The sequence below is a fragment of the Marmota monax genome, unplaced genomic scaffold (genome assembly GCF_021218885.2).
Source record: "Marmota monax isolate L192 unplaced genomic scaffold, Marmota_monax_Labrador192_F-V1.1 WCK01_AAM20220418_F8-fsc00012, whole genome shotgun sequence".
NCBI lineage: Eukaryota > Metazoa > Chordata > Mammalia > Rodentia > Sciuridae > Marmota > Marmota monax.
The window spans coordinates 4592514-4614487 of NW_026695227.1; the positions used below are offsets into that span (position 1 = coordinate 4592514).

A 21974-nucleotide genomic window follows, 5' to 3' on the forward strand; every position below is an offset into this window, starting at 1 on the left:
TGCATTCAGGCTTTCCTGTTGATTATCTATTGTAATGCCAATAATTGCAGCTGAGAGGAGTCTCTGTTTGTTGTGAGAGACAATTAGCACTTGAAATAAAATAACAGATTCAAATAAATTGGGGGACTCAACAGTGTGACCTGATCTCTTAGGAACAAGCAACAGCTTTGGAATAGAACTGACTCTTATGTTTGCAGCAGTCTCCAGAGGGAGAGAGTCATCATCCAACCTTACTGAGGTCTTACTGGTGATTACTCTAGTTGTTATGATTGAAAACCATTTGTTTCCTCTCATATTATATTGGAAAATAGCTTAATAAATCCAAATCTGCAAGAAGGTGATACTGAATTTTCAAGGATAGACTTATTCGAACAACTTGTCTCTATATGTAATGTTTCATTAAAAATATTTTCCCCAATTACTGCTATAATCACTCTTCACTTTTATAATAGACTGTATTTTAAAATGCTGTTTATTTTAATTCATATGTGAATGGAAAGCTTACAACTCCTGATCTCCCTATCTTTGCCTCACCTATAATTTTTGCTTCCATAATGAAAATCCCCATTAGCATTATGACCATTTCCGGAAACCATTGCAAGTTACAAACTCTCAAAATCCCTGTTAATTAGCCTGTAGACCCATGACTCCCAGAGAGTTTTCACAAGTTGCAGTAAATCTTTAGTGTTCCAAGGACAAATAAGTTTTCCCTGATTCAACTATATTTGTTTTCAGAGATTCATTTATTATTTGCATAATCACCCTGGTCTTGGTTTCCATATGATGGTATTTCTGCTAGAATAATATTCCTAACCCCTCCTGTCACCTATTTGATTTGTTCAAGAGAAGAAACTGAACAAGCTGGACATGTTCAGGCCCTTCCTAGACGTTTCTTTCTCCTAGTGAACATGTCCACAGGATTCGTGCATTCTTGTCAGCCCTCTGCCATGTGGTAAGGGGTCTGTTTCTAGGGGGGATGGCCTGCAGCTGTCAAACTACACCCGTGAACAAGGAAAAAAGTATTTTAAATTCAGCGATAAAGGCAGATCTAAAGCCACATTCTCCAATCAGCTTTAACAGTAATAAAGCTGTTGGTTTGATCTCCATCTGTCTATCTTTTCTATCTCTAAATTGGTTCTGAATTCAATTGGGACAGAGGGATCTTATTTACTGGCTGTTCCCGAACACCTAACATATGTTTTCCATATCAAATGTAGTCGATAAATATTAACTAATGACAAAGTCATGGAATATAAATTCCTTGAGAGCAAAGCCTTTGCTTATCTCATTCACTGACATTTCTCTAGCACATAAAAGTTGTTTAAAAAAAAAAAACCCACACAGTTCAGATCACAAATATTCTCACTCCCATTTCAGAATAAAGCTTTGGGAGTACTTCAAGTTTTTTGTAACGCCCAAGAGATTAATGAAAGATGATCTCAATGTGAATGAAAGGAACAGAATCACTTCAGAGTCCCTGAATTATTCACATCAGAGATTGACAGTGTGATGTGCCTCAGCCTGCTATGAGGGCTTACTGAAGGCTTGATTTTTGCTCAGGACCATGTACTGAAAAATCTCAAGAGATTAGAAAAGGAACAAAGAAACGGACACAGGCCAGTAGTAAAGCCCTCAGGAACACAGGAAAAGGATCTGAGGATGTGAACGGTGGATCCCAAAGTAGATTTGGAGCCCAGTGAGTACTGTCTATGAAACAATCTGAAATTGCTTCCAATAGAACATGTAGACCGACAGAGGACATTATGCCACGAGATGCTGGGAAATATGTTTTCCAAATGTGAAACCACTCTTGTCACTAATGAGTATGGTCTCTAAAATCCACACTGTGATTCTGTCTGCTAAAGAGACAGTCATTGGCAAGAGGAACTCCATGAGGAGAACAAGCATCTACATGTTGGACGGGAAAAGTCCCAGGGGAAATCCTTCAGTGGGGTGCCTAAGGACAACCATGGACATTTGTAGTTGAAAAGAGCAAGAATTTGTCCCAGGGACCCCCCAAATGATGAGAAGATGATGAATATTGCTCTCATTCTGTGTGTGGAATTCAATTTTCCAGAAACCTCTTAAGGAAATCTCAAAGCTACATCCTTCTTCTGGTTATTGTTATATTTAAGACACAACTATTAGAGTTAACACCATGGCGCCTAGCATTGGTCAGAATCTGCATACAGAAGAGCATTATTTTGTCTTAATAAGGCATATTATGTAAGCATCAGGGGCCCTGGAGTTCTGCAGTAGTTCCTAAGTGTAGGCTTTGGGATTGGAGTGCCCGGGTTTGAACTCTACCTAGCCATTCAGATAGCTATTAGAAAAACCTTGGGTTAAGTTATTTGTCATTTTTAGCCTAAGTTTCTTCTTTGTATAAAGGTACAGATGAGGATTAGGCCAGTACTTATCACATAGAACTGTAGCAAGAATTTGAGAAGGTGAGTCATATGTATTAAGTAAATATATATGTAAAATGAATCAATTACCCATTTATATAAATTTAATGTTTTTCAAAATGGGCAATCCATATAAAGCCCTTTACACTGTGACTGGCATATGATCAAGTTCATGCACATAGTAAGATATTGCTAATAAAAGATCCTGCAAGCATGTATTGAGTTCCTGCTGTGTACTGACTGTCAAAAATGTGCTAAATATCCTATGACAGTTATCTGACCGTACTTTATATTTCATCTTTATTCTCAGTCTCTGAAAGATGAGAATTTTCAATACTGATGTTTTTTCTTCCAAAAAGCATAAACAGCATATAAGTGAATTACCATTCCCACTATCTTCCTCTTCACTTCAGGAACTTCAGTGATAATAAGTTGGTGAGGTGATCAGAAAGCCCTGGATCTCTGCTTTTACCATCTCGTGTTCCTTAAGGAATCTTATTCCTATTGCAATTTCCCCATTTCCCCTCCCCTTTCTCCTTCTTTGAATATTTTAAAGACCCTAGTATGTTTATTGTATAGTGCTAAAAGCTGTGGAAATCTCAAGAGGTGTAACACATACAGTCTCTGTCTCTATCTGTCTCTCTTTCTCCATATTCTCAAGCATTTAGAATCTTAGTAGACAAAGCATTAAAACCTAAATATAATAGTTGAATGACAACACAAGACCCTGTTGTGAGACATGAAAGTTGACGATATACAATTCCTTACCAACCTAGCATATCACACTATCAACTTCTGCTGTGAATAATTTAGGGTTTTTTTTCTTTCACAAAGAGATAACTTTACTTTATATATTGCAATGTAAATATTACCTAATTCCAAGTTGTTAGATGAACTTACTACCTCAATCAAGAATAAGTTAGAGATACAAATGACTATACAAGGGGAACTCATTATCAATAACATATTTGGAATTTGACTCAATTATTTATTAGAGGAACTTGAAAATCATCACCAAATCATATTGGGTGAGCATAGGCGATGGGCAGGGAAGAAGGTGGTACAGGGGAGGTACTGGGGAATGAAATTATGCAATTTGTATGTATGGATATATCATAATGAACCCCACTTTTATATATAATTATAATTTACCAATTAAGAAAACAAATAGAAGGGAGACCAGTAAAATAGACTTAGGGAATCAGGTTGAGGGAGGAGGGGAAAATATAATATGAAATACAGATACTTTTAAAAAAGGGGAAACTTGGAAAGTAGCAAAGCCAAAATGATTGGGGTGATCACTGGTGGCAAATTAACGTGAGCATGTAACTATAGTGGGTGCAGGGATAAAAAAGGCAACATGACTTTAAACTAAGCAAAGAAATCACATTAGAAATCAAACTATAGGCAAGTCTGAATCTATCTCCTTAGTGAAGACACTTTTGGAATAATACACATGGAAATGAAGATTCAGACATGAAAAGCACAAGTGATTATAAGGACCTGCCAGATTGATTTATGAGGTCTGAATGGCACAGCCACCACCTAAATAGGTGCATATACGTGGATATCTCTCACAGATACCAAATGATTATCAAAATAATTACAGTTTTCTTTGTAGCTCTATTGTGAGGGACAAGTCTTTGTTGGCTTAAGTACAATTCTTTGCCTTGCAGAAATAATTTAAAAATGTGTCACCAGGCAGTCCCTAACCAGGAAATAAAACTATATGCAGTTATCAGACACTGAAATTCAAGCTCATTTGTAATAAGCCAAGGAGACCATAGTTCTATAAACAGATGGTTCTAGAGGCAATATAATGGTAATAGAATTAAAAAACAACCTTAGCTAAAAGATAACTAGTAGTTGTTGCTGGACTTGTGTTTTGGCCAATCGCCCAAGTGCAGAGCTTGAAATTTTATTTTATAACTATGCTAACATTGTAAGGGGAGAGGTGACTGACAACTTCAGGAGAGGAAAGGTAATAGATGGAAAAAATTGTTTTTAAATGGCTAAAGGATGGAATGTGTCCACTCAGTGACACCTTAGAAACAGTGAGAGTTTGAACTAACTTAATTATCATCAGGAAGGTGCTTCAAGTTACCTTGTTTATGTTAAAAAATAATAACTATTATAAGCCATAAATTACTAAAATTTTTAAATGAATATATGAAGAAAACATTAATGTTTTAAGTATAGGATAAAAATAGTCCTTGTTAGAGACACTATTTGCTCAAAAAGGCTGACTATACATTTATAAATGCAATGAAAGAAATAACTTTAAATTCTTTATTGTGATCAATTGACATTTTGGCATTTTACAGTGATCTTCAAAAAATTCAACAGAAAATGTAAAGAATTTTAGAATATATATGTCTCAAAAATGATTGCTTTCTATTTAAAAATGGACTTTGGAATATATTCAGCATGAATTATTTTCCATTTGGAAATAATTGCCTATAAGTGGTATTAAAAAAGTTATAGCGAACACACAACTTATAAAACTAAAGTATTTTAATGATTGTGGTTCCACATATATTTATGCTTGAGTTTATGGGAAGTATTTTGAAATTCATGAAGAGCACTGAAAAAAATTATAAGACAAATGATTCAAATTGAGGTCAACCAAGTTATAAATCAAAACATAAATGTACTTCACAGTACATTTAGTTCCAACATAGTTCATAAAATAACCTGTTTACTTGCTGAAACAAAGCATATAAATTTGAAATTTATTTTAGTCAGAATTAACATCTTTTGAAAAAGCCAAATTAACTCCAGTTTATCACTCCTCTACACAAAAAATTTCCATTGCCTGCTATTGTTTACTGACTCAAATTCACAACTTAAAGCTTATAGGCAACTCAATTATTTTCTCCACAGTGTAAGTGATTCGATCTGCGTTTCCTATTTCATTAATTCATGGCTTTATAAACCTAACAGCCAGTCACTTATTTGTGAAGCAAACAGTATAGATAATTTTAAGTACTTTTCTAATCATATTGAAATTGTTTCAAATTTTCAAATTAACTTATCTTAGAAGATGTCTTATGTGTTTCTTTTGAGAGAATTATTGCAAACTCAAAGCCTATGGAGGCCACGTAGGTAACAAAATGGGTACAGTGGGTCTGAAGGAGACCAGATAAATGGGAGCCCTTACCCTCTGTTTATGTGTTAGTCGCTATATAGCCCTAAGAATTGATGTGCAGTAACGGCACCTCTGGTTGCTAGCTCTTCCAATTCTTTAAGAGAAGTCAAATATGTAACTTTCATTTTTTATCTTCTAACTTTTGGATACTGTCAACTGATTGAAATTGATTTATTGTAATTTTTTTTTAGGTGCTGAGGGTCGAATCCAGGGCTTTGCACATACTAGGCAAGTGTTCTACCATGGAGCCACATCCCCAGCCCATGATTTAAATATACCAAACCAAAACAAACCAAAACAAAAAAACTGTGTAAACCAAAAAAGAAAATAAAGTTTTTAGGCTCAATATTGTCCTTGGACTTCTAGTTTTAACCTCTATGGCAAACTACAAACCAATTAAACCTTTGGGCTCTAGTTCAATTTTCTACCCAGCTCTCCTAATACATTCAAATTCCTGGGCCAGGACAGCTGTCTTCTTTTTTCCTGTCAATTCACTCTTTCTGAAAATTGTCATCTCTTTGCTGTGGCCCAAATGTTTTTGTCTTCCCCTGAGTTCCTATATTGAAATGCTAAACCTCAAGGTTATGGAATTGGGAGGTGGGGCCTTCAGAGGTAATTAGGCTGGGAGAGTAGGGCCCAATTAGGTCCAGAGAGTGGGGCCCTCATGAATGGGATTAGTGCACTTTATATAAGAGGCCTGGAGAGGAACAAAATAAACAAGTAAATAAATAAACATAAGCAGACATCTGATTTTCTGTATCTATGGCTTATTGAATACATTTTCTAAGCCAGATTCTGCCTGTATCATACTCAATTGTTCTAGGTGTTTTATTTGTACTGTAAAAATATAAACTATCTGGAGGCAGAGATTGTTTTACTATACCTGATACTTAAGAGTCACTCAGTGAATGCTTGTATAATTGGATGGAATGGGATATGGAGGATATCACTTGCAGATGTCTCAATAGCAATATTTTTCATGGAGATTTTCATCTGAGTTGAATATACAGAGTTAATATTTACAGGGCTAAAGTCTAGTGAAAAAAAAATCTGTTAAATCATGTTCCTTAACAGATGGTGCATTTGTTTCCTTAATGCAATATCCTGACTGTGTAGAGTTGTCATAATTAAGTAATAGCTGCCTGCACAATCTTTGGTAACTGAAGACTTTCCTATGTGTCAACTCTGTGTGTTCCAAGCTTGATGTGTAGCTACTCTTGAATTTGGCTCAGTGTGAACTGTTTCTGGGTGAATTTTCTTTTTTGATCTCAAACAGTTATTGAAGTCCTTGTTGGTTTTAGTTTGAGAAGGTGGTGAACTAGACCTTAATATGGTTTATTTCTAAAATGATCCTGGAATTCAGGACACAGAATTTTTTGTATGTTTGTTTTTGGGTTATTCACAGCTTGGACTGATGCTTGAGTTAATACCATGGAGGTTTCAATAGGGCTGGAGAGTGTTGATGGATTTTCCTCCCACTCTATTGAGTACTCCCTACTCCTGTAGAAATTATCACTCATCCCTTTCTGTTTGATCTGTATAAATAATGTATTCTTTACATGCCAGCTGGGTGTGTGGTAGAAAGAGTATTTAAACTGTAATCAAGAAACCAGCTGTTTGACCTTGAAGAGCAAGGAAGTTACCTGATGTCCTACAGGGGTTAATACCATGGGAAAAATGTTTGGAATTGGAGCAGCTGAAAAAAGTAGTGAGGTACAGTTGGGATTGCAGACATGCTTTATTTGAAGGCAGCAGCAGGTGCCTGAGTCTTTCCAATAGGCTTTTTTTCTATGTGCAAACCAAACAAAGAAGACCTGGTGCCAACAAGGTACATAAGTGAGCTCATGCTCATAAGCAGATATTTATTACTTTGAGTGTATATGCTGAATCAAGGTATTTATGACCTTGACTACACACTAAATCATAGTGGTCCAGAAGTCTCAGGGAGGGAGCCCAAATCTAGCCATCTTGGGTCTGTCCCATACCTGAGCACCTCAAGTCTTATTTTCTTATGTATAAGATCAGAAAATGAGAATGCCTACATCTCAGAATAATCCCTATCTATGATTAAATGAAATAATATATTTGAAAGCCCTTTGTGAACATGCTTTTCTAGGGTTATTGTTTATTTAAACAACTTGTGCACTTTTTCCTTGGCGGGAGATGTTTAGTTTCTTGGGAACCCTTTGGAGTCAGCAAACTATGGCTGTATCTATGGATTACTGAATCCTTTCCTAAACCGAATTCTGCCTTGTGTCATACATATGGCTAGACCAAATCTGACCAAGCCCACTGGTTTGCATCTTGTCTATGGCTGCTTCACTCGACAATTAAGAGTCAAGTAGTTTCAACAGAGAGCTTATATCCTGAAAAATTGAAAATATTTAATATCTAGCTCTTTAGAGTTTGCTGACTCGGGCACAGTTTTTCACTCACAGGAAATATTCAAACATTTGGCTTCAAGTCTGAACTTGAAGAGTGCCCCCAACAAGACCTTCTCAGGCTTACTATTTATTTTTCCTGTGGTCACAGGGCAGGAATGAAAACACCTGTGGGATTTGGGACCAAGACAATAATTACTTTTCAGTCTTATCTCCTGCAGCCAGAAGAAAACAGCTGCTTTTTAAATTCTTCAGAGAATGGCAGAATTAAAACTGTCTAGGGACTTCCGCTGTATCTCTGAATAGAGAAGGAAGGGTGGAAGGCAGGCAAGAACATTTCCGGTTTAACCAAATGAAAAGTTGAGGAAAATCAAAGGAGAAGGGTGAAGTGTTGGCTTTAAAGTTTAAATCTAAATAAGTCTCATTGCCATTCTTGTACCAATGGATAGATAGATGTTGGCAATAGTCCCACTAATTCTTTGATTTGCTTAATAAAAGTCATTTTAAAAAATCAAATGGATCACCGGGCAGGAATTTGACCAGAAACACCTTCCAAGTGATAATTAGCTTGCCAATTTTTCTCCGAGTTTTATGTTAGCATAAATATTCATGACACATTCCCCATCAAATTGTAAGTTCTTCAGGAAACACTGTTATCAGTTTAAGAAGAACATGAATCAGACTGATAAAGCTAATTGGTTAGGGTTCTTTTTTCTCCTTCATTTTAAATAAAGCTGTCGAAGGTTCCCAGGGTAATGAAGAGCTTTGTTGTTATGACAACTGCTTATTCCTTCCCTTTGAAGAAGCTTGTGATGTGATAGGCAACACATCAGGAATAATTAAAACAAATGATAAGCGAGACGCACCCACGTAGTTGAAGAAACCAGCACAGGCTCAAACCGTTTTACTGGTCTTCAGTTACTATTTTCTTGGTAGGAAATTCATATAAACTGAGATGGGCATTTGTACAATTTCCACCATTTCTATAACTGAGGATGATGCTACTCAAGGAGATTTAGATACAGACTGTGGTCTCTTTTGCCTACTGTGTCTCACTGTCCAACCAACTCTTCTCCAAGAAGTGATGGTTTTTCAGGGTGATGGTGCACTCTGAACTGATTGAGAAAGCTCACTTAGGTATACCTCAATTTCTTGCAGTAAGTAGGGCCCATTGTACAACACTGCAGAGCTCACTGCCTGGAACCACAAAACACTTGTCTTTTTCCAGGGCTCTTCCATTTCTTTTCTCTTCTAACTGTTCTCTCAACAACTCTGTGAACTTGTTGGCATTATACCTACCTCACAGTGAAAGAATGCAATCCCTGAAGAGTGTAAAGGACACATTCAAGGTCATCCAGCTGGAAGTAGTTAAGTGCTAATTCCTGCTCCAGTCTTTTTATTACAATAGATCTTTACAGGATGCTATAGCTGAAAGAAAAAACCAGTTTGAATAATTAAAACATAGCAGATAATTCTCTACTGAGGAATGCTATTACTATTACTTTATTTCCTTCTCATTTCCTTGCTATACTCTTAGCCTAGCTAGACAAATCATTTTATCTCCTAGCTTCAGGTAATGAACCTTTGGAAGTTATGAAAATTTTATGCTTAAAACACAGATTCTTTTCTTTTTTTTTTTTAAATGACACAGACTAGGATATAAAATATCTGAGTTTCTTCACACATAGTAAAGACAAGTATGGTTTTATGAGATGTTTATTTCTTTTTATATATACATGGGTACACTTGGTTATAATTTGTAGTCTACAAAGTTTGAAAGCCACCTCTCTGACACAGTTATTGACTCTCATTTGATTCTCTAATTTCATTTCACTTCTCTTTTCTGTTTTTTTTTAATGCCAATAGACATGAAATACACTAGGAGATGCTTGTGTTTAATAAATGGTGACTGTAAAAACAGACTTGGATATCTCTTTCTCAATAATAATAATAATAATAAGTATACTGTCCTTCTTACATAAAATTAAAATTCTGTTGTCATTGTCGTAGTCTGTTCTGACTGTTGTAGCCAAACACCTTCTGTTGGGTGTTTTATCAAAAAAGGAAATTTATTTCTCAGTCCTGGAGCCTGGGAAGTTCAAGATCAAGGCCCTGGGGGTCAATGTTTATGAGGGACCACTTTCTCAAAGACAGATGACTTCTCACTGTGACCCGATACACGGAAGAGGTGTGTGTGGGGTTCTCTGGGATCTCTTTAATGAAGGTACTGATCCCATTCCTAAGGGCTTCACTCTCATGACCTAAATCACTTTCCAGGACCATCCCTTGGGGCTTAGGATTAGAACATAACATTTGAGAGTCACAAACATTCAGACCATAGCAGCCAACCAAAAAAAAAAAAGAGGTTCAGAGAACTGGGACCTCAATGAAAATGGTGCTGTGGCCAACTGATGTGGTGTACATTGGACAAGCTTTTCTTCCTCGTTTCCTGTCAACCTTCTCAATCATACTGAAGGGTTCCTGCTTGAATCCTTGCTGGACCACTGCTGGAAATGTTCATGGAGAATGGAGAATAAGTTTTATGAAAAGAATGGGTATGAAAGTTTATCGATCAGATGTACAGACAGAGTGTCCTATGAAGTAATTCTTGTTCCAAATATTTGACTGAAATTCACCAAACCTCTGGACCTAACACCTAGAGAGGAAATACAGGTGACAGAGGCAAAAGTAAAGTACCACCATAAAGAGGTGGACAAATACAAAGTGTGAAAGATACTAAAAGACAAGTTGGTTGGCATTTCCCAGAAAGAAAATGTCATGAAGAAAAAAAGAAGTAGGGTTAATGTCCTAAATTGAATGAGTTTGAATATTGTATGAAAAAAAGTGTATAAAAGTCATTTGGGGCATAATTGAAGAAAATTGAATATGGATTGAATATTCAAATAACAGATATATTGTTAATTTTCTTAGGTATGATAGATAATATTATGATTATATAGAAAAATGGCTTTATTCTTAAGATATGGATGGTGAAGTATTTAAAAATGGATGTCATATCAAAAATCTGTAATTTATTCTCTAATGATTCAGCCATGTATCATCTCTCTGTCAAGAAAGACATAGATTAAGCAAGTGTAAACCAATACAATCTAGGTAAATCTTCGTAAATTTAGGTTTAAAAATACATGAATTATTTTATATTATTCCTTCAACTTTTCTGAGTTTTAAAAGTTTTCAAAATTTTGTTACGGTAGATTGCAGAAAAAAAATCTCTGACATATAGGGTTTCTATTTTATACCATTTGTCTTCATTTTAAAAACCACTATAACTTAAAACCTTTTTCAGTGTTCTTGACTGCTAATTTCATCATTGTGTTATTTGTGGGCAGAATTATATGATGGAATATGTTTCCTTTACATTCTAGGGAGACCCAATGAAGAGCCCCACAGAGCTTTCTCTGAAGCCTTCTTTCTGGTACACTCAGAATTCCAACTGCCTTGATCTAGTCAGACTTCCAGCTCGGCTTCCTCTATAGGAGTACATCTCTAAGCTTTTCCTTTCCTGTTCTACAGACTGGGAATTCTCTCCAGTTAATAAGATAGGGCATTCATTAGGCTCACCTAATTTTTTTTTCTCCTGAATTTCAGTGGCATTGCTATTAATTTTCTGATGTTCAAATTCCTAAAAACCATTTTTTCCATATATATTGTTTTGTTTTTCTGTTTTTTAAATTTTGTTTTGTTTTAGGTATTTTAGCCAGGGGTAAATCTTGTTTCTTTTTTTTTTTTTTTTGGCTAGAAGTGGACATCTCTGTCATTTGTGAGGCCCTAGCAGAGAATCCTATGAAATACAGTGTTAAGAATACTGGTGAAAAAATCTAAATTCTTTGGATGAAATGGATAACAAAGGTTAGTTACTCAGATTAATAAGCAAAGTACTATGTTTGGAGGAGATAGTTTTGAGAAGAAAAGCAGAGGGGGAGATCAAGCAGGATTGCATACGGGCCCTCTTCAAACCATATCTCACTGGTTGACAGAAAGAGGGTCTTCAAGATGTCATTGGCCAGGTACTTCTTTCTACAAAGCCACAGTGGCAAGTGTAGATGCCAGGGAAAAGAAGCATTACTCTTTGCCAGGACACTTCAATTTTTCATGCTAATGTCTTCACAGAAATAAAAGAAAATACATTTCAACAGATTCTTTAAAAAAGTGGATGAAAAATACAGCATCTACAGTATAAAATATCTTTGGATTGAGATATCCAGTTTATAAAATGAAGTCACAGCACTTCAAAAGACCAGTCTCTTGCTGCCTTGATCCCACTCTGAAATTTCTTCTTTCTTCACCAGTGAAACAATGTCTTGCATGAATGTAGTGATATTTGGGGAGAGCCCAGTGTGTCAATGTAGAACATTATCCCAGCTGTGTGTAATGAGGAGTCCTGCGGCCTGAAAAAATGGGAGACTGCTGTGCCTACCAGCATTACTGTGAGCACATTATTCTCCACATAAAGCCAGGGGCCACTGGGAATTTGAAAAGAAAAAACATGCACTAAGCTGTCTGAGAATTATGTAATTCTTGAAATACAAACCGTCCTTCGCTTTTCTTTTAAATCCACTTAAGTACCTGCAAAGCTTTGAAGAGGGATTTTAATGACTTAATGTAAAAACTGTGTGTAGATTTGGTGTGTCTGAAACTTTTTCCTCTCCTTTTTAACTATTGAATAAAGGACATGAGAATTTCTGAGGTTGAGATATATGGCTTATTGACATGCCCAAATCAGAAGGGCCATTTTAGTCCAGTGGAATGCAGCCTTGTTTTTACCTCTCAGGGAGTGGCCACCTTTCCACTGATTAGCACACACAGTCCATGTTACTGAGAGGGCAAATAAGAGGATGAGCTAAGACCATGGTTTCCATATAGTCGATGACGGAGTTGGAATTTACCCTAGTCTTTTTTCAAACCAAAATAAGTTTAGTTATTGTTATATCATGTAGGGATTCTATCTCTGCTATACACAGGCAACATGAGATGGCTGCAAAATCCTTTGATAAATCCCATAATGCCTTTTACTTGGCACTCATTTGTTTTGATTAAATTATGCTCTCCCATTGGCTCCTCAACAGAAAAATATTTTTAGGAAAGCTGTTACAGATCGCACAGTGAAAGTGTTTAATTAGGTCATTTCTTCATGTAACAAGAGAGAAGGACCCACACGAAAGACCTGAATACTTTGGAGGAAGGAGTAATAGAAGGGATGTGGAAAAGGAAGGTGGAGACCAAAGATATACTTCCTACTTCAGAATTTGTCCAAGGAGCATGATGCCATCATTCATTCAATCATTTATTCAATTCAACAAATTTTTATAATATGAAAACAAATAAGTAATTTATCTCTTTCATCTTATCAAATAGGATTTTTGTGTTATGGTCTGGGAATAGAAATCCAGTTCCCAGTGTGGACATGACATAGACTAAAAGATCATAGGATCATAGGTTATAGAAAGAAATAGAAAGTATGAAAGTATGAAAAGCCAATCATAGTTCAAAGCATAAAGTGCTACATAAAGTGCTACATAATTAACATCGTGCAAGTTATGACATTCACAGCTCAGAGGGAAGAAGAACTCTAAGGAAAAAAGGGTTAGGACTTGATGGATAACTAGAAGTAGAGATGGCACTAAGATTTCTAGCCTGGACAACAAGGTACTATCATAGAGTCATCATAGCTGAGGTATAAAATGCAGGGAAAGGAACAAGTTTTGGGAGAAGATCATGAATTTGGTTTTGGAAATAAAGAGTTTGAAGGCAATGTCCACTGGTGTTTGAATGTAGTGGCCTGGACAAAGGAAATCATGTTTAGACTAGAGGTAGATAGAGGAGTTATTTGTTTTGAAGTGTTTAATATGTCATTGATGAGATTACCAAAGACAAAAATCCACTGAAAAAATAGGTTAAGGATAGCTTAAAAACTTTAACAAGAGGCACAAGCAATGTGGAAAAAACTGATTTGGAAGGTGGAGGCCTACAAAGACCAGGATGAATCTAGGGGATGGTAATATGATAGGAAAAAAAAGCAGAGAAAGTGTTATGGGGGTAAGAAGGAATTGTTGATGGTGCCACATGTTTTAGAAGAATTGGTGAGACCAATCTAGAAACCTGACACTGGAGGACACTGCAAATCGATTCAGTAGCACCCTGAGAATGGAAGCCAGTCTTCAGGGAGCTGAAGAGTAAATGTCAGGGAAAGAGGTATAGATGTTGAGTGAACTCTTCCAAAGCAGGTTAGCTGTGAATATATTAAGCCTATCCACAATGGGGTCTCTGGTCAAGAATAGCTTTGGTTATTAAAGACAGTATCAGAGAAAGGCACGAAAGAGTACATATATAGGTACTCAACGTGGCATTTTTAAAAAAAATGATTTAAAAGAAATTGGAAACAACCTTAATGTTCAACTTAAGGTATTAAGTAATTGATGATTCAGTTCTATGATGAAAAAAAATCACCTTTAAAATTATGATGAAGAAAAATGCAGACATAAAAAATGCCTGTGAAACATGTTTTCTAAGACTTTTGCATGGAAACTGTAGTCATTTTTTTAATTTTAGAGAAAGTGGTTAGAAAGGCCACCTGCAGGGCTGGGGATTTATAAGAGTGCTTGCCTGGTATGCACAAGGCCATGGTTCAATCCCCAGCACCACACACACATACACAAACACACACACATACACACACACACAAAATAAAGGCCTAAGCTGCATTATGCATAGAAAGCAAAGAAAAGGTAGTTAGTGGAGGAGACTGAATCAATAACAGATTTTTTTTTCTTCTTCCTCCCCTTCCTTCATTATCTTTCTTTATCTTTAATTATTTAGACAATCTTGAACATACTTATTTGTTCTGAGGAAGTAGCTGATTAAAAAAAAAGGGTTTAAAATACTGATTGTTGGGCCTGGAATAGGGAAGAATAAGTGAAAAAATAGGATTTATCTGAATGAGAAGAAAATCAGATCCATAGAAGTTATATTAATTACACACTTCAAAAAAAAAAGATGGGGAAGAAGCAAGATAGACATACAAATGCGTGTATCGTGACATTCAGAAGACAGTTTGAGAAATGTTCCTCCAATGCTTTTACTTTCCTGTAAAAAGGAAAAAAAAAAGCCTGGTCACCCATCTGCAGAATATAAGTTGGGTACAGGTGAGACTGTAGAATTGAGAAAGGTTGAAGTTTAGGAGTAGGGAAAGGGAAAGGACACATGAGCTTTATGGATGCAAATTTACAATGTGTTACAATGTGCGCCTTGCTTCTTTTGGCAGTAATTCCATAATAAGCCATAATGGGTGCGGGGAGGAAGCAGACTGCTGGTGTATTAATGATAGGACTTTGCCTGTTTAACTGTGTGAGTAAATAAGGTCCTGCTTCTCCATCTTGTCACAATCCTTAACAGGTATTTGTTGAATTCACATGATCAAGACACTGAGGAGAATGCAAAAATGATGAGAGATGGTACCCAGCCTGATGGAACTTACACTCGGTTCGGGAGATGAATTATAGCCACTTGAAAAGTTAACTACATTTCAAGGTAATTTTGCCATAAGTGATGAAAGTAGCATAAAGAATCAGAGAGATGATTAATCACTTACAACTGGAGCAGTCAAGGAAGATTTCATATTATTTTTACATTGCCTTTGTGTATTTATTTATTTCTCCTTTCCAGTAGGATAGGCACTGCCATATTCATCTTCAACCCCTATCACACTTCCTGGTATGTGACATGCACTTAGTAACCATCACTGATTAAGTGGACTAATGAATAAATGAATAAACAAATCAAGTCAGATTTGAATAGGTGGAAGGGATAGAATTTCATTCCAGTAGGATTATGGTCGTATATAAAAATATAGAAGAAGGGAGAAAAGAAAATAATTTTCACTGAGTATGTATATTCTGGGCACTGGGTTATGTGTTTTCACCTACATTAACAATTCATTAATTGTTACAACAACCCTCTGAAATAGATCTAAATATTCCTACTTTAGAGGATGCAAACATGGTAAGAACAGTGGTGCATTCCTGTAATTCCAACTATATGGGAAACCAAAGTAGGAAGGCCACAGTTTGAGGCCAACCTCAGTAATTTAGTGAGACCTGTCTCAAATTAGAAATAAGCAAAGTGCTGGGGATGTCACTCAGTGGTAGAGTACTGACCTACCTAGTGTATGTGAGGTCCTGTTTAAAATTAAAAACAACAGCAACAAAAAAATAAAAACACTCCAAGTTTTAGTCAGTTTTTGCATCACTCTCACCAAAATACCCGACAAGAACAATTTAGAGGAGTAAAAGTTTATTTGGGGCTCACAGTTTCGGAGATCTCACTCTCAAGATGGATGATTCCATTGCTCTGGGACCAAGGGGAGGCAACTCATCATGGTGGAAGGACCCAGTGGAGAAAATCTGCTCAGCTCATGGTAGGGTCAGGAAATAGAGACAGAAGTGGGGAAAGGGGCCACAGAGCAGATGCACCCTTCCAGTACATGCCTGTAGTGACCCACCTCCTCTAGCCATGCCCCACCTGCCTACAGTTACCACCCAGTCAGTCCATTTAAACTTGGATGGACTGACTGAGTTAACAGCTCTCACAATCTAATCTTTCTTACTTCTGAATATTCCTGCATTAACACAGGAGGTTTGGAGGGACATCTCATACCCAAACCGTAATAGGAAGTTTTAAGGCGATTAGACAACCTGTGCACATAGGGAGTAAATGTCATTGTTCAGACTGGAAGCTCTGGGCTCCATGCTGGGTTTGGGACAGTGAAGACTGTTTCATATACTTCCTTGCAAGGAAATGGCTGGCTCTAGCTTGATGGCAGCACATGTGACTTCTAGTTATATCTCAGTACATGGTTGTGGTGGTTCCTTGAATCCACCTAAGACATTAAGAAAAAAGTCTTCAGTGTGGTAAAAAGGCATTGCATGGCCTGGCCCTGCTTCCTCTCTCCAGCCTCATTCTCATCTAACTATTCCTATTCACCAATATCCATGCTCTGTTTTTCCTGACCTATGCTTGCTCATTTACCCTTTTGGCCTTTTTTCTTCCTATTTTTATGTCTCTAGTGCCCTTTCTCTTTTGGGTACCTATTCACCTTTTTAAACTTAACTCCACAGTTACTTCCTCTTTTCCTCACTTGTAAATAATATTGGTTGCATACATTGATCTTTTGTCTTCCTGGGGCTCCATCAAATTATCTTCTCTTTTCCCCAAACAGCTATGCTAATGGATTTTTGTCTTCTTTTTCCTTCCCAAAAAAAGGCCCTCAGTGAAAGGGTAGTTTAATATTTCTACAGTTACATGTAGCCTTCTCTACTTCAATATTGTGAAACACAAGGGAAATGTAGGTACTTGTCCCCAAGGCTATGGCTTTGAAATTTTGTACCTTCTGTAACTATTGAAACTTCTCCCCTTATCCCGTGGGATAAAGAAAAAAGGGAAATTGAAGTTATGCATACATGTATACTGATCCATTCAGAGTCCATATAATTCTTTAGTTTTATCAAGTTGTGAAATTCCTGAACTGTTTCCCCTGAATCTTGTTCTGCCTCCACTTGCTTTCTATTCATTTCAGAGCTATGTGCTAAGCTGCTGGAGAGGAATACAGAGAAATTTTCTATGGACTTTGTCCTGGGGTGGCAACCAGAGAGTAACTGCATAGGCCACCTCCAGAGAACTTTGGAATCTCAGAGACTGGAAAGAAAATGTTGGTGCCCCCAGAGAGGTTCTTTCTCAGGAACAGCATGAAACAACACTCTCAACTAGCTCTGGGGGTTAATTAGCACTGCTCTAATATAAATCCTTTAGAGAATTTTACTTCTCTGCAACAGAAAGCAATTTTCAAATTTAGATCATTTTGCAATTATTAAATGAGATTAAAGATGGTCTCCTTGTGTATCCCTTTTAATCTGTACGCTGCTGATGTCTCCAAATCTATATACTACCCTTCCTCCCATGGTGGCCACGCCTAACTATAGGGCCTGGGTGCAAAATATCAGTGTGATCCTTGGTACAACTGGGCCTGGAGTTAAATGGCCACGGAGATAGGGATTTATGCACAGTTTAGCCTAACTTAAGTTCAAAGATATTTAGAGACAGCTCTGTAATTCACCAGCAGGAAAAGGAGGATTGTTCCAGGAGCTCTTAGGAGATTTTGCTACTCCCCTTCTCTACAGTTAGACTGCAGGTGGAAGAGCTGAAGCAATCACAACTGCACCTGCCTTGTCTAGTAAGCAGGGGTCCCAGCTTATTCACTTCTCCTCCATCATCAGAATCTCTCCCCCATGTGTGCTCAGCAGCTCCCTGAGGGACCTTAACCTTCACTTTTCTGTCAACTTGCTCTGATAAAGTAGTATCATAGAACATTGGTCTGTGCCTTCTTCCAAAATCTGATAAAACTTCTCTTGCTTATCAAAGAGAACAAATGTCAGATGCAAGATGAAATTAGGGTGGGAAATTAAAACACAGGTCAAAATTATATCTTTAGGTATTCATTTATGCAGTTGCTAAAAATGTAGGTGTAGTCCTAAAATATCTATGCATTGATAACTTCTAAAAGCCATACAAATTTCCAATCTTTGTTAAAGGGTCAAATTTCATTTCTTTTTGAGTTTTTAAAATGAAAATTTAGGGATCCTGGAAGCAGTTTTCCTCTGTAGAATGTGTTCCCTAAGCTAAAGGAAGTACACTGACTAAATATAATACTGGCCACCCAGTTTCCAAGAAGCATCACAGAAATAAAAAGAAAAACTCTTCAATTTCTTTCTTTCATGTTCTGTAGTTTTCATTGTGGAGGTCTTTCACCTCTTTCATTAGATTGATTCCCAGGTACTTTTTTTTGAGGCTATTGTGAATGGACTCGTTTCCCCAATTTCTCTTTCAGTGGATTCATCACTGATGTATAAGAATGCATTTGATTGTGGGTGTTGATTTTATATCCTGCTATTTTGCTAAATTCATTTATGAGTTCTAGAAGTTTTCTGGTGGAAGTTTTTGGATTTTCTAGATATAGAATCATGTCATCAGCAAATAGTGATAGTTTGAGTTCTTCTTTTCCTATTTGTATCCCTTTAATTTCTTTCTTTTGTCTAATTGCTCTGACTAAAATTTCAAGGATGATGTGAAAGAGGATATCCTTGTCTTGTTCCAGTTTTTAGAGGGAATGTTTTCATTTTTTCTCCATTCAGAATTCTGTTGGTCTTGGGTTTAGCATAAATAGCTTTTACAATGTTAAGGTATGTTCCTACTATCCCTAGTTTTTCTAGTGTTTTGAACATGTAGGGATGCTGAATTTTGTCAAATGCTTTTTCTGCATCTATTGAGATGATCATATGATTCTTGTTTTTAAGTCTATTAATATGATGAATTACATTTATTGATTTCCATATGTTGAACCAACCCTACATCCTTGGGGTGAATCCCACTTGATTGTGGTGCGCTATCTTTTTAATATGTTTTTTTTTTAGTTTAAATGCACTTTATTTTTAGACAACCTACATGACATGTTTTCTTAAAAAACAATGCCTCCATTCCAAATAAATCACGGTCAAAATAAATGTGCTCAAGATGACATCAATTCCATTTGTCTTAAGTCCTGGTGTTGTGTGGATGACAAGCAGCAGCCAGTTATGATGACAGATGATAGGTCCAAAGTAACTGCCAAGTTTGTTAACATTTCTCCATTTCTAAACCATCCTTAAAGAAAATAATATATGGGGTCACACCATCCTCACGGTAGTCCAGGAGAGCAACCATGCCATCTGGATTCATGTTTTCACCAATAAAGAACTGGTAATTTTTGAAATTAGCTAGGATATGCTTGACTTGTTCTGCAGCCCCTGTCATAAAAGGTTTTACTCTCTCTGGTCTCTGTTCCTCAAGTTTGCCTTTGATTGATTTCATGTAATCTTTGATGTACTTCTTGTATGCTTCTTTTGTGAAGCTGATTTCCTGCAAGTGATGGTTCATGACAATATCAACACCAGAGATTACGGTGCTTTCAGTACCTTCACCCTCGTGTCCTTCAGCGGAGGCATTTTCACCAATGAGCAAGTCATCAATGTTACCCTCGGTCCTAGGTCCTACTGACCATCTTGCCCTCCACCTCCAGGCAGAGCCTGTTTGTGATCTCCCAGATCTTGTAAATGTCGGAGAACATCTCATTGTAGCTGATGAGGTCCAGGTAGATAATCATGATGGCGACTAGACTGAGACGGCAGCAGCGCTAGCTTAGCAGGAGCCTGGAGCTCGGAGTGAGCACGGTGGCGCTTGGGGGTAGGGGGAGCGGGCAGAAAAGCTTTAATATGTTTTTGTATGTGATTTTACAGAATTTTATTGAGAATTTTTGCATCTATTTCATCAGGGATATTGGTCTGAAGTTTTCTTTCCTTGATGTATCTTTGTCTGGTTTTGGTATCATAGGTATCATAGCCTCATAGAATATAAGTTTGGAAGGGTTCCCTCCTTTTCTATTTCATAGAATACTTTGAGGAGTATTGGTGTTAATTTGTCTTTGAAAGTCTTATAGAACTCAGCGGAGAATCCATCTGGTCTTGGGCTTTTCTTGGCTGGTAGGCTTTTGATGGCATTTTCTATTTCATTACTTGAAATTGATCTGTTTAAATCATGTTTGACCTCCTCATTCAGTTTAGGTAGGAGGTCATTTGTCTCTAGAAATTGAAGAGAACCTCAGAAAATGGAAAGATCTCCCATGCTCCTGGGTAGGCAGAATTAATATTGTCAAAATGGCCATACTACCAAAAGCGTTATACAGATTTAATGCAATTCCTATTAAAATCCCAATAACATTCTTCATAGAAATATAAAAAGCAATCATGAAATTTATTTGGAAAAATAAGAGACCCAGAATAGCTAAAGCAAGCCTTAGCAAGAAAAGTGAAGCAGGAGGCATCACAATACCAGACCTAAACTATACTACAGAGCTATAGTAGCAAAAATGGCATGATATTGGCACCAAAATAGACTTGTAGACAAATGTACAGAATAGAATATACAGAGACAAACCCACATAAATATGATTATCTCATACTGGACAAAGATGCCAAAAATATTCACTGGAGAAAAGATAGCTTATTCAACAAATGGTGCTGGCAAAGCTTGAAATCCATGTGTAGCAAAATGAAATTATACCTCTATCTCTCATTCTGCACAAAAATCAATTCAAAGTGGATCAAAGGCTTAGACACTAGAACAGAGATCCTGCACTTAACAGAAGAAAAAATAGGCCCAAATCTTTACCATATCAACCTAGGATCTGACTTCCTTGATAAGACTCTGAAAGTGCAAGAAGTAAAATCCAGAATCAATAAATGGGATGGATTAAAATTAAAAAGCTTCCTCTCAGCAAAGGAAACAATTAATAATGTGAGGAGAGAACCTACAGATTAGGAGAAAATCTTTACCACATGCACCTCTGATAAAGCATTAATCTCTAGGATATGTAAAGAACACAAAAAACTTGACACCAAAAAACCAAATAACGTAGTCAATAAATGGGCTAAGGAACTGAACAGACACTTCACAGAGGAAGAAATACAATTGACCAATTAATTTATGAAAAAGCATTCAACGTCTCTAGCAATTAGAGAAATGCAAATCAAAACTACTAGAGTAGTTTTGATCTCACTCCTGTCAGAATGGCAGTCATCAAGAATATAGGCAACAATAAATGTTGGTGAGGATGTGGTGAAAAAGGTATACTCATACATTGCTGGTGGGACTGAAAATTGGTGCAACCACTGTGGAAAGCTGTATGGAGATTCCTTAGAAAATTTGGAATGGAACCACAATTTGATCCAGCTATCTCACTCCTTGGTTTATACCCAAAGGACTTAAAATCAGCATACTATAGTGGCGCAGCCACATCAATGTTTATAGCAGCTCAATTTGCATAGCTGGACTATGGAACCAACGTAGGTGTCCCTCAATTGATAAGTGGATAAAGAAAATATGGCATAAATACTCAATGGAATATTACTCAGCTTTAACGAAGAGAGAAATTAT

The 21974-nt window shown here is 36.8% G+C and overlaps 1 pseudogene; it reads right to left on the reverse strand.

The window, feature by feature from the left end:
* Nucleotides 1-19411: 19411 nt before the first annotated feature.
* Nucleotides 19412-20145, reverse strand: LOC124087353 (translationally-controlled tumor protein-like; annotated as a pseudogene).
* Between the last annotated feature and the right edge of the window lie 1829 nt (nucleotides 20146-21974).